The following is a 14,030-nucleotide window of genomic DNA, read 5'->3' as shown; positions in this document are numbered from 1 at the left end:
CCAACGGTTCATAACTCCAGCAACCCCAAGTCCTTTAACATGAGCAATCCCCTATCGCACCCCACTCACAGCTGTTGTCTTTAGTCAGTGATAGCCCATAGGTGGCTCTGTAGTGTTCACCTGCCTGCCTGGGTGGAAAAGGGGGAAAATAAGAAGGCACCGTACTCACTGTGTTGTCTAGGACTCACTCATCCCTCCACTGCCACCCTGTCCTAACATTGATCTAACCCCTAAATTTTAGTATTGGGACCCAGTCCCCAGCCTCACTCCCAACCAGAGCCTGCTCCTCTTCACCCTTCTCCTCTGTCCCAACCCACAGCCCCCTCCTATTCCCAGTGCCCCTCAATCCCAACCCACAGGCCCCTTCTATTCCCAGTGCCCCTCAATCCCAATCCACAGGCCCCCCGCTCCTCACGCTGCTCCTCAATCCCAACCCACAGCTCCCTCCTTCCCTCCAGCAGCAGGTGCTTCAGACCCCCTCAGGAAGATTTTCTTGCAAGGTTTCGTGTATGAGTCTGCATGTGGATTTACAGTATGTTGGAAATAGGTTGGGTTGCTTGCCGAAATGATCACTTGTGGCTGGTGTTGCATTCCCAGTCTCCATGTTATTGGGGCAGGAGAAACAAAGGGTTGTTATCCTCGATGTGTGAACCAGGGACTCAACCCTGGGTGGAAACTAAATGAGCTGACCACAGATTCTGGCAGCCACAATGAGCATTTGGTGCGAGAGCCAAAACCTGCCTCTGTCCCAGAGGGAGGGGGTCATCCACGAGGGGCTTGGCCCACTGACCTATCAGCTCTTAAATCCCAAACTTTCAGTAATTCTATTATCAGTGCCTGTGAGTGTAATTTGAACCATAAGAAAAACCACACTGGGCTAGACCAAAGGTCCATCTAGCTCTGTATTTTGTCTTCTGACAGTAGCCAATACCAGGTGCTCTCAAAACATCTCAACAAGGCACCACTGGGAGTTGAACCCAGGATCTCTTGTTTACAAAACAGGTACTTTAACCAGCTAAACCATAGAGCCTGCCTGTGACTAAGGTACAGTGTCTGCTCACACCTGACTCCCTGGGCCCCACCTGGCCCCACAAAGCAGAGGAGCAGGTGAGGTTTTCCTTGCAAGCTGTGTGTGTGTGAATCTTTGGCCAGATCTGCACTACAAAGTTATTTCAGCAGAATTATATTGCTCTGGTGTGTGAAAAACACACAACGCTCCCTCGGTCAGCAGCTTTTGGCTGGTGTACACACTGCAATGCCACGTTTGGCAACAAAACTGCCCTGTTTTGGTGGCAAAATAAAACCACTTCAATGAGAACAGTAGAGCTTTTTGCAGCAAACTTAAAGTGACAGAGTGTCAGTGTAGACACTGCTGTTCATTATATCACCATAACTGGCCTCTGCCAGTATCCCACAATACCCTCTGTGAACTCGCCTGCCCTGCAGTCCTGCTACAGAGCCATGGGCCTCTCCCCTTTCATAGCTCCAGGAAGTTCTGACAGCTGAGCCTGCTGCTCTGCTCCAGCAGCCAGGAGCAAATCACTGCTGTGGATGCTGCTCTCTCCCACCCTGCGAACACAGATCAGGGTGGTGGGAACTTCCTTGAATGGGGGAGCACCGGCATCTGAACTGTGACACCCCCAGGACACCCCTTCCCTCGAGGAGGCTCTTACCGTCTAAACAGGGTCGGCTGTTTTCTAGTAAAATCACTAAAAGGGAAGGAGAAAACTCGAAAGAGGTTCCTCCTGGCGCTCAGGTACGTGAACCCCAATACTCCCCCAGTCCTCAAAGAGAGACCTGGAGAGGGAGACTTGCTGAAGCAAAGCCACAGGGTCTCTGAGGTTTCCCTGGCCCCTCGCCCCTGTCCTGCCTGGCTGATGTCAGCATCTCTCTGTGAGGTCACCACCTCCCCACCACCTTTGGCCAATAGTCTGAGCCCCTGCAAAAGGCCTTTGTGATGTCACTGCCTGTCACGGACTCACAGATCGTGCCCACTCTTGGCCCCGTGCGGTCCATGGGGGGTGCCCCTTTCAGTGCGACAGCCCTTCTCGGGGGTCCACTCTCTCTTGGGGTCAGGCCCCTCCACCTCCTGGAGCTGCCCCTCTCTGAGCCTTAGCACGTCTGTCTCTCGCCATGGGCCCCTCAGGGAGTCCACGCGCTCTGGACCCCCTGGGCCTCCTCACCCCCGAAGGGGATGAGGCCCCCTGTTCTCTAGCCCAGATTGACTCTCAGCCAGCGTAAAACAGGAGGGTTTATTGAGAGTTGAACACAGCACAGGAAACTCTCAGGGCCTCAGGCCTGGCCTCTCACAATAACAGCACATCCCAGTCCCCCTGCAGCCAGGTGGGCTCTGCCTGCTTCCTCGCCAGCCCCAAGCCCCCCGCTTCCCAGCTAGGCCTCCGATATCTCCGGCCCCAAGCCCCACCGCTGTCCATTGTCTTTTCTCCAGGTAAACAGGGTTGCCTGGGCCTCCTCTCCTCTCCGCCCTCCTCTGGCTGGAACAGGTTGGTCACGGGGTCCTCTCCCCGCAGCCCATTGTCCTCCCACTGGCCAGAACCGCCTGTGACTCCTGAGCTGGGTCTCCGGGTCACCAGGTCACCAGTCGCTGGGGTCTCCATCCTCCAGGCCATCAGCCGGGGTCCCAAGTCCCTCTCCGGTCTTCTGTAGCAACAAACTCCCTTTCCCCTCACCTCGTTAAACCAGTAACACCTGGGAACACTGAGTCCCACTCCATGTGCATGCAAACCACTGGAAAACACAGCAAACCCTAAGAAAATCCCCCACTTCGTCACAGAGCCCAGCACCTCTCCTCCTCTGGGCACCTAGAGCAGAGGCGGCTGGTGCTGATGGCTCCAAGGGAAGGCTTAAAAGCCACAGAACAATTGAGGTCAGGGCTAGAGGAGGGCAGGACCATGCCTAGGTGTGGCCTTCAGACAGGCACAAAAGCACCCAGCCAGGCTGCTCCCTGCCATGCCAAACACCCACTGAAGGCCACCCGCAGACAAGCATGCGGGGCGGCTGCTGATGCTCTGTGGCCATTATCGAAGACGGTAGGAAAGCAGGGCCAGCCCCCCTGGTGGGGCCTCTTACCGTTCCCACTCAAGGTGCTCGCTTTTGCCATGGGGCAGGAGATTTTACCCCAAGAGGCTTTTCCCCAGCTGGCGAGAAGCAGAGAAACACCCAGGCTCCCAAGGCGCTATGTAGCAACCCCCCTCAAGCACAGGGACAGATGCACATTTGGAAGAGGGAAACTGCTCTACACCTAGCCGGGCAGCCGCCCATTTTCTTTGGCAAGTCAGGAATGGCAAAGGCGAGACTGGAAGCACCTGGGGCTCATGCCCCAGCCTTTGTGACGCCCACCCCCCAACTCCTTCCCGGGGCTCTAGCTGAAGCCAAAGCATTGGCCTGAGCAGCCAAGAGGTTCAGGCCCTGAAGGGAGCAGGACTTTCAGCACAAAGGTAAAACCGGACAAGCACAACCACGAAGGGACTCAAACCCTCAATTGTCTAATCTAAAGTCAGACGCCTTATCCATTAGGCCACATGGTAAAAGTCCCTCTAGGTACTTCTTTGGAAAAGGCAGACACTGATGCGTCCGACGAAGTGGGGATTCCCCCACGAAAGCTCATGCTCCAGTACGTCTGTTAGTCTATAAGGTGCCACAGGACTCTTTGCTGCTTTTGCAGACACTGTGTTTCTCAGGTCAGCTACTGAGGGGGGCCGAGACTCTCTGGGCACAAGAAGTGGAGTTCCCAGCGACACGTGAGACTTAATTGTCTGGAGCCAGGTGCAGGGCTTTGGCAGGGAGGCTCGGGCATGGGGGCTGGGGTGCAGCGGATGGACCGGCTGTCTAGGTGGGGAGATTTAGTCTCACCGAGGAGGAATCCTGATGATAGGCAGTGGCCAGGGCCGGTGCAACCACTAGGCGAACTAGTCGGCCGTCCAGGGTGCCAAGTGGTTGGGGCACCAAAAATCGCACTCAGGGAGGCAGTGGGTGGAGGTGAGCTGGGGCAGGGGCTGGGAGGTTTGGGGAGGGCTGCCTGCAGCAAGCAATGGGGCGTGCAGGGAACCACTCCTATCCCAGCTCACCTCTGCTCCGTCTTCTGCCCTGAGCACGCCGCCCCGCTCTAATTCTCCTCCTTCCAGGCTTGCGGCACTAAACAGCTGATTGGCACCGCAAGCCTGGGAGGCGGGAGAAGTGGAGCGGTGCTGGCGAGCTCAGGGAGAAGGCGGAGTGGAGGTGAGCTGGGGTGAGAGCTGCTGCAGGGGCTGCCCGGCTCTTCCCCATGGCCCCAGCCCGCCCCCTCCCTGCACTCCTGCATGGTAAGTGGGTGACCCAGCCCCAGCCTGGTCCACTTCCCTGGCTCCCAGCCACGCCGCCGGCGAGTGCTGTGGGGCGGTTCCCCCTCCTCAAGCTTGAGAGCCAGGGAGCAGAGCAGGCTGGAGCCCCAGGCCTCCGTGGGGGACGCAGAGGGGGGGCTGGTCCCAGGCCTCCGTGGGGGATGGGGGGCTGGCTACCTCCTGCGGGAAGTGGAGTTACCCGGCCCCAGCCTGCTCTGCTCCCCTGGCTCTCAGGCTTGTGTTGGTGTTGGCTAGATTTGTGCGGGTGTTTGTGTATATTAGCAATTGTGTGTGTGTGTGTCAGGATTCATGCATGTGTCTGTGTATGTTTGCAATTGTGTGTGTGTGTATGCGCTCTGCCGCCCTCTGCCGGCACGACAACTATTTCTCTGTATGTCGCAGCCCCATACCGTCGACCCCAGTGGAGATTTCCCCATCTTACAAGGGCTGGCTGGCCTGACCCTTCTCCCCTCTGCGGAATGTGGCGGGGGCTGCAGCTCTCCCCCTGTGGGGCAGGAGTGCCACGGTGTGGGGTGCTGGTCTCCAATGCACCAGGAGAGTAGCTCAGTTGAGGCAGGGCAGGGCGTGTGGTGTCCGTTCTGCGTTGCCTGGTGCTGGGCCATTGCACAATCCCCAGCCACGCTGCACAGTGCACCCCAAGAGGGGACAAGGGGTCCAAGCACATGATCCTGCATGAGGATCATTCTCATTGGTAGCCATCCAGTGGCAGTGAGTTCCGCAGGCCTTGGCACATGCTGTGTGGGGCAGGAGGTCCTTGTATTGGGAGCTGTGGGAGTGAACTGCGTGCAGTTGTATCTCTGAGCACGATTGTGAATATTATGGTGTGTGTGGGGGGTGATTGTGAGTGTGGCTGGGGGCGGTGATTGTTGCTCTCTTTGGGGGTTGGGCTAGCATGTCCCTCTGGGTGTGTGGTGTCTGAGTGTTCTTGCGATTGTGTGAGTCTCTTTGTGCGTCAGAGTGTGTGTATGTGTGTGTGTGTGTGTGACTTGCTGCAGAATACAAAATCCTGCAAAGCCATTTCCTAGTGGTTAGCCCAGCAACACACTGATACAAACAGTGTCACAGATGCACACACACACAGAGTAGGGCTCAGCCCCACCAGCAGGGGCAGCAGGGACACACACGTCTCTCCTGGGCCAGCTTGGACAATTTCCCATCACGACCCGGCACAGTGCTGGTGCCCCCACACGGGGGTGGGCAGTGACTGGGCAGGGGGGGCAGATGTGCCGGATCTGTAAAAGCAGCAAAGAGTCCTGTGGCTCCTTATAGAATAACAGCCGTGTGGGAGCATGAGCTTTCGTGGGTGAATCCCCACTTCGTCGGATGGATTCAGAAGGAAGCACTTTGGGAAAATCAGTCAAGGCCCTTAGCTGAGCTGAGACACAGACCCAGTGACCCCTGCACCACCCTGGGAGGAGTGGGGTTGAGTGGTCAGAGCAGGGAGGGCTGGGCACCAGGACCCCTGGGTTCTATCCTGGCTCTGGGGGTGGAGTGAACTGGGATCCAGGACTCCTGGGTTCCATAGGGAAACTGTTTTCCCTGTGCTTCCCTCCTAGTGATCCCAGCCCAGCCCCTAGTGGAGACTGAGCACAAGTGGGGAGTTGTTCTCCACTTTGGACTTATGATTCAAACCCCTCCCCCAGGGGCTGTGATATCAAGAAATCTGCCCCCCACCCCCAACACAGAGAAAACTGGTGGGATTCTGTCCACACGCAGAGAATTTTCTCCGCCGGGCTCCTTCGGTTCATCTCGCTGCTCTCCCTACTGCCGCCAGACACTGCTCATCTGCATAACCCCGCCCATGGACACGTGACACCTTCTGTCCTGCTGGTTTCAAGTGAGTGAGTTGCCCTCGGGGAGTGAGCAGGTCCCAGCACGTCACAGCCCCAGCCAGGGCCGGCTCCAGGCACCAGCTCAGCAAGCAGGTGCTTGGGGCAACCAGGAAGGGGCGGCATGTCGAGTCTTTGGCAGCAATTCGGCAGCGGGTCCCTCGGTCCCTCTTGGAGGAAGGACCTGCCACTGAATTGCTGCTGAAGAAGAAAGTGGTGCAGTGGAGCTGCCGCCGATTGTGATCACAGATTTTTTTTCCTGCCGGCAGGCGGCAAAAACCCTGGAGCCGGCCCTGGCCCCAGCACACCCCAGCACACGTCATAGCACGTCACAGCCTGGGGCAGGGAGATATTGGGAAGGGGATGAGGAGAGACCCAGCCCCATAGACCCATAGGGGCAGCGGGATATGGGGGCAGGAGAGGGGATGGCGGGGAGAGACCCATCTCCATAGACCCCAGAGGCAGGAACTGAGGGGAGAAGGGGAGGGAGGGAGCCAGCCCTATAGACCTGTGGGGGCAGGGAGATATTGGGGCAGGAGGAGAAGGGGTTGGCAGAGACCCAGCCCGGGGTGCAGGGGAAATGGGGTGGTTTGGAAGGAACTGGGGAGGAGAAGAGACACATGGCAGGACAGGAAACCGACTCACTCCGAATACATGCAGAGCAGGGCAGGGCGGAGGCAGATCATGCTGGTCCCAGGGTATTTTCGGGGGGTTCTGATTCCCCACTCAGCTGGGGGGCTCACCTCTGGGCTGAGGAGGATGCAGGGGCTGTGTGTGTGTGTCAGGCTGGGGGAGCTGCCTGGGCAGAGGTGCTGGAACTGGGGGTGCTGAGCCACGTAAATTATCCCGATCTAAACGCCATTGTAGAGAACACTATGCTGGCACACCGCTTCCTGGCAGCCAGAGACTGTGCTTTCTACACCTGCTCCTGTGGATGTGACCTCTCTCCTGATTGCTAAGGAAAGGAGCCTTTCCAGGAAATGGCCACAGCTTCTGGGAATCCGCATGTGGCTGTAAACAGAATTTGGCTCCTGGAACACAAGGCAACTTAAAAGCTGAGCACGCAGACAGGGGCTTGAACCCTGGCCCCTCAGATTGAAAGCCTGATGCTCTACCAACTGAGCGACCTGGGCTTGTTAAGAGCATCTTCACCGTTCACCACAGGAGTGAGCAGGCAGGCAAAATAGAGGCAAAATAAAGTCCCCAGAACTCCTCCTCTTTCTGCACAGCCACTGCCTGTCAGCAGGATTCCTCCTCCTCCTCCCTCCTGTGCCTCAGTGCGACTAAATCTCCACAGCTAGACAGCCGGTCCGTCCACTGCACCCCAATCCCCCATGCCTGAGCCTCCCTGTCAAAGCCCTGCACCTGGCCCCGTATAATTAAGTCTCACATCTCACTGGGAACTCGACTTCTTGTGCCAGAGAGTCTCGCCCCCCCTCAATAGGTGACCCAAGAAACACAGGCCTGGTCTACACTAGGCGTTTAAATCGGTTTTACGAGCGTAAAACTGATTTAACGCCACAACCGTCCACACTAGGAGGCACCTTATATCGATTTTAATGGCTCTTTAAATCGGTTTCTGTACTCCTGCCCGACGAGAGGAGTAGCACTAATATCGGTATTAACATATCGGAATAGGGTTAGTGTGGCCGCAATCGACGGTATTGGCCTCCGGGAGCTATCCCACAGTGCACCACTGACCGCTCTGGACAGCATTCTCAACTCGGATGCACTAGCCAGGTAGACAGGAAAAGGCCCGCGAACTTTTGAAATTCATTTCCTGCTTCGACAGCGTGGAGAGCTCATCATCACAGGTGACCACGCACAGCTCATCAGCACAGTTAACAATGCTGTCTCCTGAGAATCGAAAAGAGCCCCAGCATGGACCGCTCGGGAGGTACTGGATCTGATCGCTATATGGGAGATGATTCAGTGCTAACAGAACTGCGTTCCAAAAGACGAAATGAAAAAGTATTTGAAAGAATTTCTAAGGCTATGACGGCTAAAGGCCACAGCAGGGACTCCGTGCAGTGCAGAGTGAAAGTTAAGGAGCTCAGACAAGCCTACCAGAAAACCAAAGAAGCAAACGGAAGGTCCGGGGCAGGTCGAAAAACATGCCGCTTCTATGATGAGCTGCATGCAATTTTAGGGGCTGCGCCACAGTACCCCACCCTGACCGTGGATTCCGAGGTGGGGTTGTAATCTCTGCCATGTTTGAGGATTATGCAGATGGGGAAGATGAAGAGGAAGAAGAAGAGGAAGACCTCGCAGAGAGCACACAGCACTCCGTGAACCCCAGCAGCCAGGAGCTTTTTATCACCCTGACGGAATTACCCTGCTCCCAGCCCTCACAATCAACTATTCCAGAGAATGACGCCCTGGAAGGGAGCTCTGGTGAGTGTACCTTTGCAAATAGCAAACAGTGTTTTTTAAGCAAGCCTTTTTTAATGATTGATTTGCCCAGAGGACTTGGGATGCATTCACAGACAGTATAGTTACTTAGAAAAGTTTGTTAACATGTCCAGGGATTGAGAGGAAATCCTCCAGGGACATCTCGATGAAGCGCTCCTGTAGGTACTCCAGAAGCCTTTGCAGAAGGTTTCTGGGCAAGGCATCCTTGTTCCGCCCACCATGGTAGGACACTTTACCATGCCATGCATGTAGCAAGTAATCAGGTATCATTGCGTGGCAAAGCATCGCAGCGTATGGTCCCGGGGACTGCTGGCATTCAAGAAGCATCCGCTCTTTATCTTGTTCTGTTATCCTCAGCAAAGTGATATCGTTCAGGATAACCTGGTTAAAAATCAGGAATTTAAGTAAGGGGGGTGGCCATTTTCTACTGGTTTCGTGTAATGCAGAAGCTTAAAAATTACACTTTCCTGCACGTAGCGAAGCGGGGAGGAGGAGTGAAATGCCGATGATCTTTTCTGTTTGGTCACCGGTGGGTGGGGAGGAAGGTTGTTGATTAGCAGGGAGCTAGCGTGGTATTAGCCATGCGTTGGGGAGGGTAAATCACTGAGACAGTGGCTTACCATGGCCGCATGCAAGCTGAATTCTGATGCCTGGACCTGATGTGTCTGTGAGATCTGTAAACCCAGAGCTGCAAGCGGTCACTATTAAGATGAAAAATGCGACCTTGTAGGGAAATCACATGTGCTAGGTGAATAGTGATGTTCACTGTGAAACAGTATAACCATTGTTCTGTAAAATGTATCTTTCTAAATATTTATCTCCCTCATGCAGCTGCAAGTTTTCAAGCGTCCCTCCTCCATCCCAAAGGCTAGCACAGATAAGGCGGAGGAAAAAAGAAGGCCTTGAGATGAGATGTTCTCGGATATTATGGAAGTTACACGCAATGAAAGAGCTCATCTGAATGAGTGGAAGGACGTGGTTTCAAATTACAGGAAAGAGGCCAGTGAACGTGAGGACAGGAGGGATGAACGTGAGGACAGGAGGACAACCGAGATGAGAGGTGGCGGCAGGAAGACCGGCAGGAAAATCAGCGGTGGCGGCAGGAAGATCAGCGGTGGCGGGATGCAACTCTGGGGCTGCTGCATGATCAAACTGACATGCTCCGGCGTCTTGTGGAGCTTCAGGAACGGCAGCAGGATCACAGAGTGCCGCTGCAGCCCTGTATAACCACCCTCCCCCTCACCATGTTCCTTAGCCTCCTCACCCAGACGTGTAGGCAGCGTGGGAGGCTCCGTGCACCCGCCCACTCCACCCCCGTGGACAGCCCAACCAGAAGGATGCCGTTACTCTGAATTTTTTTTTAATGGCCTTCTCCATCCCTCCTTTCCTCCTCCAAAAGCACACCCTTACATATCTCCCTCTATATATAATGAATCAATAAAGAATTCATGCTTTTTAAATGAGAGTGACTTTATTTGCATAAGTAAGCTGTACTCGAAGGGGGAGGGGGAGTTGCTTACAGGGACTGAGTCAATCAAGGGGGTTGGGTGTTCATCAACACACACAGCAGTCACACTGTACCCTGGCCATTGATGAAGCTCGTTTTCAAAGCTTCTCTGATGCGCACCGCTTCCTGGTGTGCTCTTCTAATCTCCCTGGTGTCTGGCTGCGCGTAATCAGTGGCCAGGTGATTTGCCTCAGCCTCCCACCCCGCCATAAAGGTCTCCCCCTTACTCTCACAGAGATTGTGGAGAATACAGCAAGCAGCAATAACATAGGGGACATTGGTTTGGCTGAGGTCTGAGCGAGTCAGTAATGTGCGCCCAGCGCGCCTTTAAACGGCCAAATGCACATTCCACCACCATTCTGCACTTGCTCAGCCTGTAATTGAACAGATCCTGACCACTGTCCAGGCTGCCTGTGTATGGCTTCATGAGCCATGGCATCAAGGGGTAGGCTGGGTCCCCCAGGATAACGACAGGCATTTCAACATCCCCAACTGTTATTTTCTGGTCTGGGAAGTAAGTCCCTTGCTGCAGCCGTTTAAACAGAGTAGTGCTTCTGAATACGCGAGCGTCATGAACCCTCCCTGGCCATCCCGCGTGGATGTTTGTGAAACGTCCCTTGTGATCCACCAGTGCTTGCAGCACCATTGAAAAGTACCCCTTCCGGTTTACGTACTGGGTGCCCTGGTGCTGCGGTGCCAAGATAGGGATATGGGTTCCATCTATCGCCCCCCCACAGTTAGGGAATCCCATTGCAGCAAAGCCATCCACTATGGCCTGCACGTTTCCCAAGTCACAACCTTTCGTAGCAGCAGCTTAGTGATTGCTTTGGCTACTTGCATCACAGCAGCCCCCACAGTAGATTTTCCAACTCCAAATTGATTCCCGACTGACCGGTAGCTGTCTGGCGTTGCAAGCTTCCACAGGGCTATCGCCACTCGCTTCTCTACTGTGAGGGCTGCTCTCATCTTGGTATTATGGCGTTTCAGGGCAGGGGCAAGCAAGTCACAAAGTTCCATGAAAGTGCCCTTACGCATGCGAAAGTTTCGCAGCCACTGGGAATCGTCCACACCTGCAACACAATGCGGTCCCACCAGTCAGTGCTTGTTTCCCGGGCCCAAAATCGGCGTTCAATGGATAGAATCTGCCCCATTACCATCAGGATCTCCAAAGCGCGGGGCCAGCGGTTTGAGATAATTCTGTGTCCACGTCCTCATCACTGTCATCGCCCGGCTGCCGTATCCGCCTCTTACTCGCCTCGGTTCGAAGGTCCTGGTTCAGCATATACTGCACGAGAGTGCGCGAGGTGTTTAAAACATCCACGATTGCGGTATGGAGCTGAGCAGGGTCCATGCTTGCTGTGCTATGGCGTCTGCACGGTTCACCAAGCAAAAAAGGCGCGAAACGGTTGTCTGCCGCTGTCAGGGAGGGAGGGAGGGGTGAGGCTGTACCCAGAACCACCCGCGAAAATGATTTTTGCCCCATCAGGCACTGGGATCTCAACCCGGAAATGCCAAGGGGCGGGGGAGGCTGTGGGAACTATGGGATAGCTACGGGATAGCTACCCACAGTGCAACGCTCCAGAAATCGACGCTAGCCTCGGACCATGGACGCACACCACCGATTTAATGTGTTTAGTGTGGCCGCGCGCACTCGATTTTATAAAATCTGTTTTACAAAACCGGTTTATGCAAATTCGGAATAGTCCCGTAGTGTAGACGTACCCACAGTGTCCACCTTTTCCAAAGAAGTGCATGAAGTAGGCGCCCGTATGGCTTAACGGATAAGGTGCCTGACTTTGAATCAAAAACTTGAGGGGTCACGTCCCTTTGTGGTTGTGTTGATGCAGTTTTACCTTCGTGCTGAAAGTCCTGCTCCTTTCAAATCTGGAACCTCTTCTTGGCCGCTCAGGCCAATGCTCTGGCTTCAGCTAGAGCCCCGGGAAGGAGTTGGGGGTTGGATGTCACAAAGGCTGGGGCATGAGCCCCAGGTGCTTCCAGTCTAGCCTTTGCTATTCCTGAATTCCCAAAGGAAATGGACGGCTGCCCGGGCTAGCGTGTGGAGCAGTTTCCCTCTGTCCCTGTGCTTGAGGGGGGTTGCTACATAGCGCCTTGGGAGCCTGGATGTTTCTCTGCTTCTCACCAGCTGGAGAAAAGCCTCTTGGGATAACATCTCCTGCCCCACTGCAAAAGTGAGCATGGGGTATGGGAACAGTAAGAGGCCCCACCAGGGGGGCTGGCCCTGCTTTCCTACCGTCTACTGATGTTGGACACAGAGCATCAGCAGCCACCCCGCATGGTGGTCTGCGGGTGGCCTTCAGTGGGGGTTTGGCATGGCAGGGAGCAGGCTGGCCGGGAGTCTTGTTGCCTGTCTGCTGGCCACACATAGGCATGGTCCTGCCCTCGTCTAGCCCCGCCCTCAGTCGCTCTGTGGCTTATAAGCCTTCCCTCAGAGCTGTCAGCACCAGCCGCCTCTGCTCCAGGTGCCCAGAGGAGGAGAGGTGTGCTGGGCTCCAGCCTGGGACTCTGCCTCCCTCCTGCCTATCAAGCCTGGCCCTGGCACTGCTTTCTTCAAGTGCCATGTGAGCAAGAGGAAAAGTGTGGCTACAAGCACCAGACTTGTGGGCATCAGGTGAAGCAGTGAGAATCCCAACCACTAGAGCCACTTCTAAGCCCCACCAAAGACCTGGCTCTGGTGGGGAAAAGGAGTTAACCAGCAGGAGTGAAATGACCCACTTTTGTATAGCTGGAGACAGGAAAGCACTTTGAGCACCAGATCTTTACCACCAGCTAACACAAGGTCCCACTGAGATTTGAACTCAGATTGCAGGATTCAGAGTCCTGAGTGCTGCCCTTTACACCATGGGACCAGCTTGTATTGGTCTCTCGGGACATTGGAGACTCTCACAGGGCTGGCTTGTGTAAGGGACTGTTGGCCCTTTACTAAAACTTAGTGGGGTTTGGTTGGCTAGTTCCCAGTCCCAATAGAAGGGGGACGGGCCAATGGGAAATCAGGACCCTGAGACTGACAGGCCCCTGGGGCAATGGTCACCAACAGGTAGGGAACAACCAACGGGTAGGGAACAAGTGAGAATTTGTTAATGGAGAAAAATTCCTGGTGAAAATTGGCAAAGCTGTGCAGATTTTGAAAAGTTCCAGTGAATTTACACATGAAGATACAAACAGAGAGACAAACACGCACACAGAGAATGAGAAAATCACACACTGCACAGGCCCACACAGACATAACAAAACCAAACCCACACAGCACACAGAGCCATATACAAAAAGGAAAACCTCACAAAATATAGAAAGAACAAATCCACACCAAAAATACAGCAAAAGCCCACAACAGGAAACACAAAACCCACATATCAAAAGAATACAAAGCAAAAAACAATATTAATGCAAAAATCATACACACATCCATGCACACAGAACTATGCAAGACATCCACCAAAATCACACAGGACCCACATGCACATCAACGTGACAGATGAAAACCACACCAGCATACAGCAAGCCAGGCAGGGTTTGAGTCTCACAGTGAAGTGGGTGAGCACACAGGTGGTTTGGGGAGCAAAGACTGAGGGGGAGTCAGGGGCAGTGCTCTGGGTTCTGCCTGACCCCTCCTGACACAGGCAGCTGGTGGAGGGCAGAGCCTGGTAGATCTGTGGAATCTGCCCTGCTCTCTGTAAAGCAAGGGGACCTCAGTGTCTTCTGAGCAGGAATTGTATTTTCTGCAGGGCAAACTGATTGGCAGAAGCCATTTGCTTAAAGGAAACTAGGGCTGCAGGTGAGGTTTGAACTCACAACCTCAGCATCACTCCACTCAGCACTGCTCTGTAAGTACTGGGCACTAACCCATTGCACCACTGGGCCCTGCTTTCAGGAGCTTGTCTCCATGTTTCATGGCTGGATTAG

The 14,030-nt window shown here is 54.7% G+C and overlaps 2 non-coding genes across 2 annotated transcripts; both read right to left on the bottom strand.

The window, feature by feature from the left end:
• Positions 1–7,250: 7,250 nt before the first annotated feature.
• Positions 7,251–7,323, bottom strand: TRNAE-UUC. Its single transcript has one exon. It is a non-coding gene; the product is annotated as a tRNA-Glu (tRNA).
• Positions 7,324–12,904: 5,581 nt separating this feature from the next.
• TRNAQ-CUG lies at positions 12,905–12,976 on the bottom strand. The gene has a single exon. It is a non-coding gene; the product is annotated as a tRNA-Gln (tRNA).
• Positions 12,977–14,030: the final 1,054 nt, after the last annotated feature.

Source organism: Mauremys reevesii, unplaced genomic scaffold, assembly GCF_016161935.1.
Source record: "Mauremys reevesii isolate NIE-2019 unplaced genomic scaffold, ASM1616193v1 Contig119, whole genome shotgun sequence".
NCBI lineage: Eukaryota > Metazoa > Chordata > Testudines > Geoemydidae > Mauremys > Mauremys reevesii.
The sequence above is the reverse complement of the archived record's forward strand: the minus strand, read 5'-3'. Positions and strand labels throughout refer to the sequence as shown.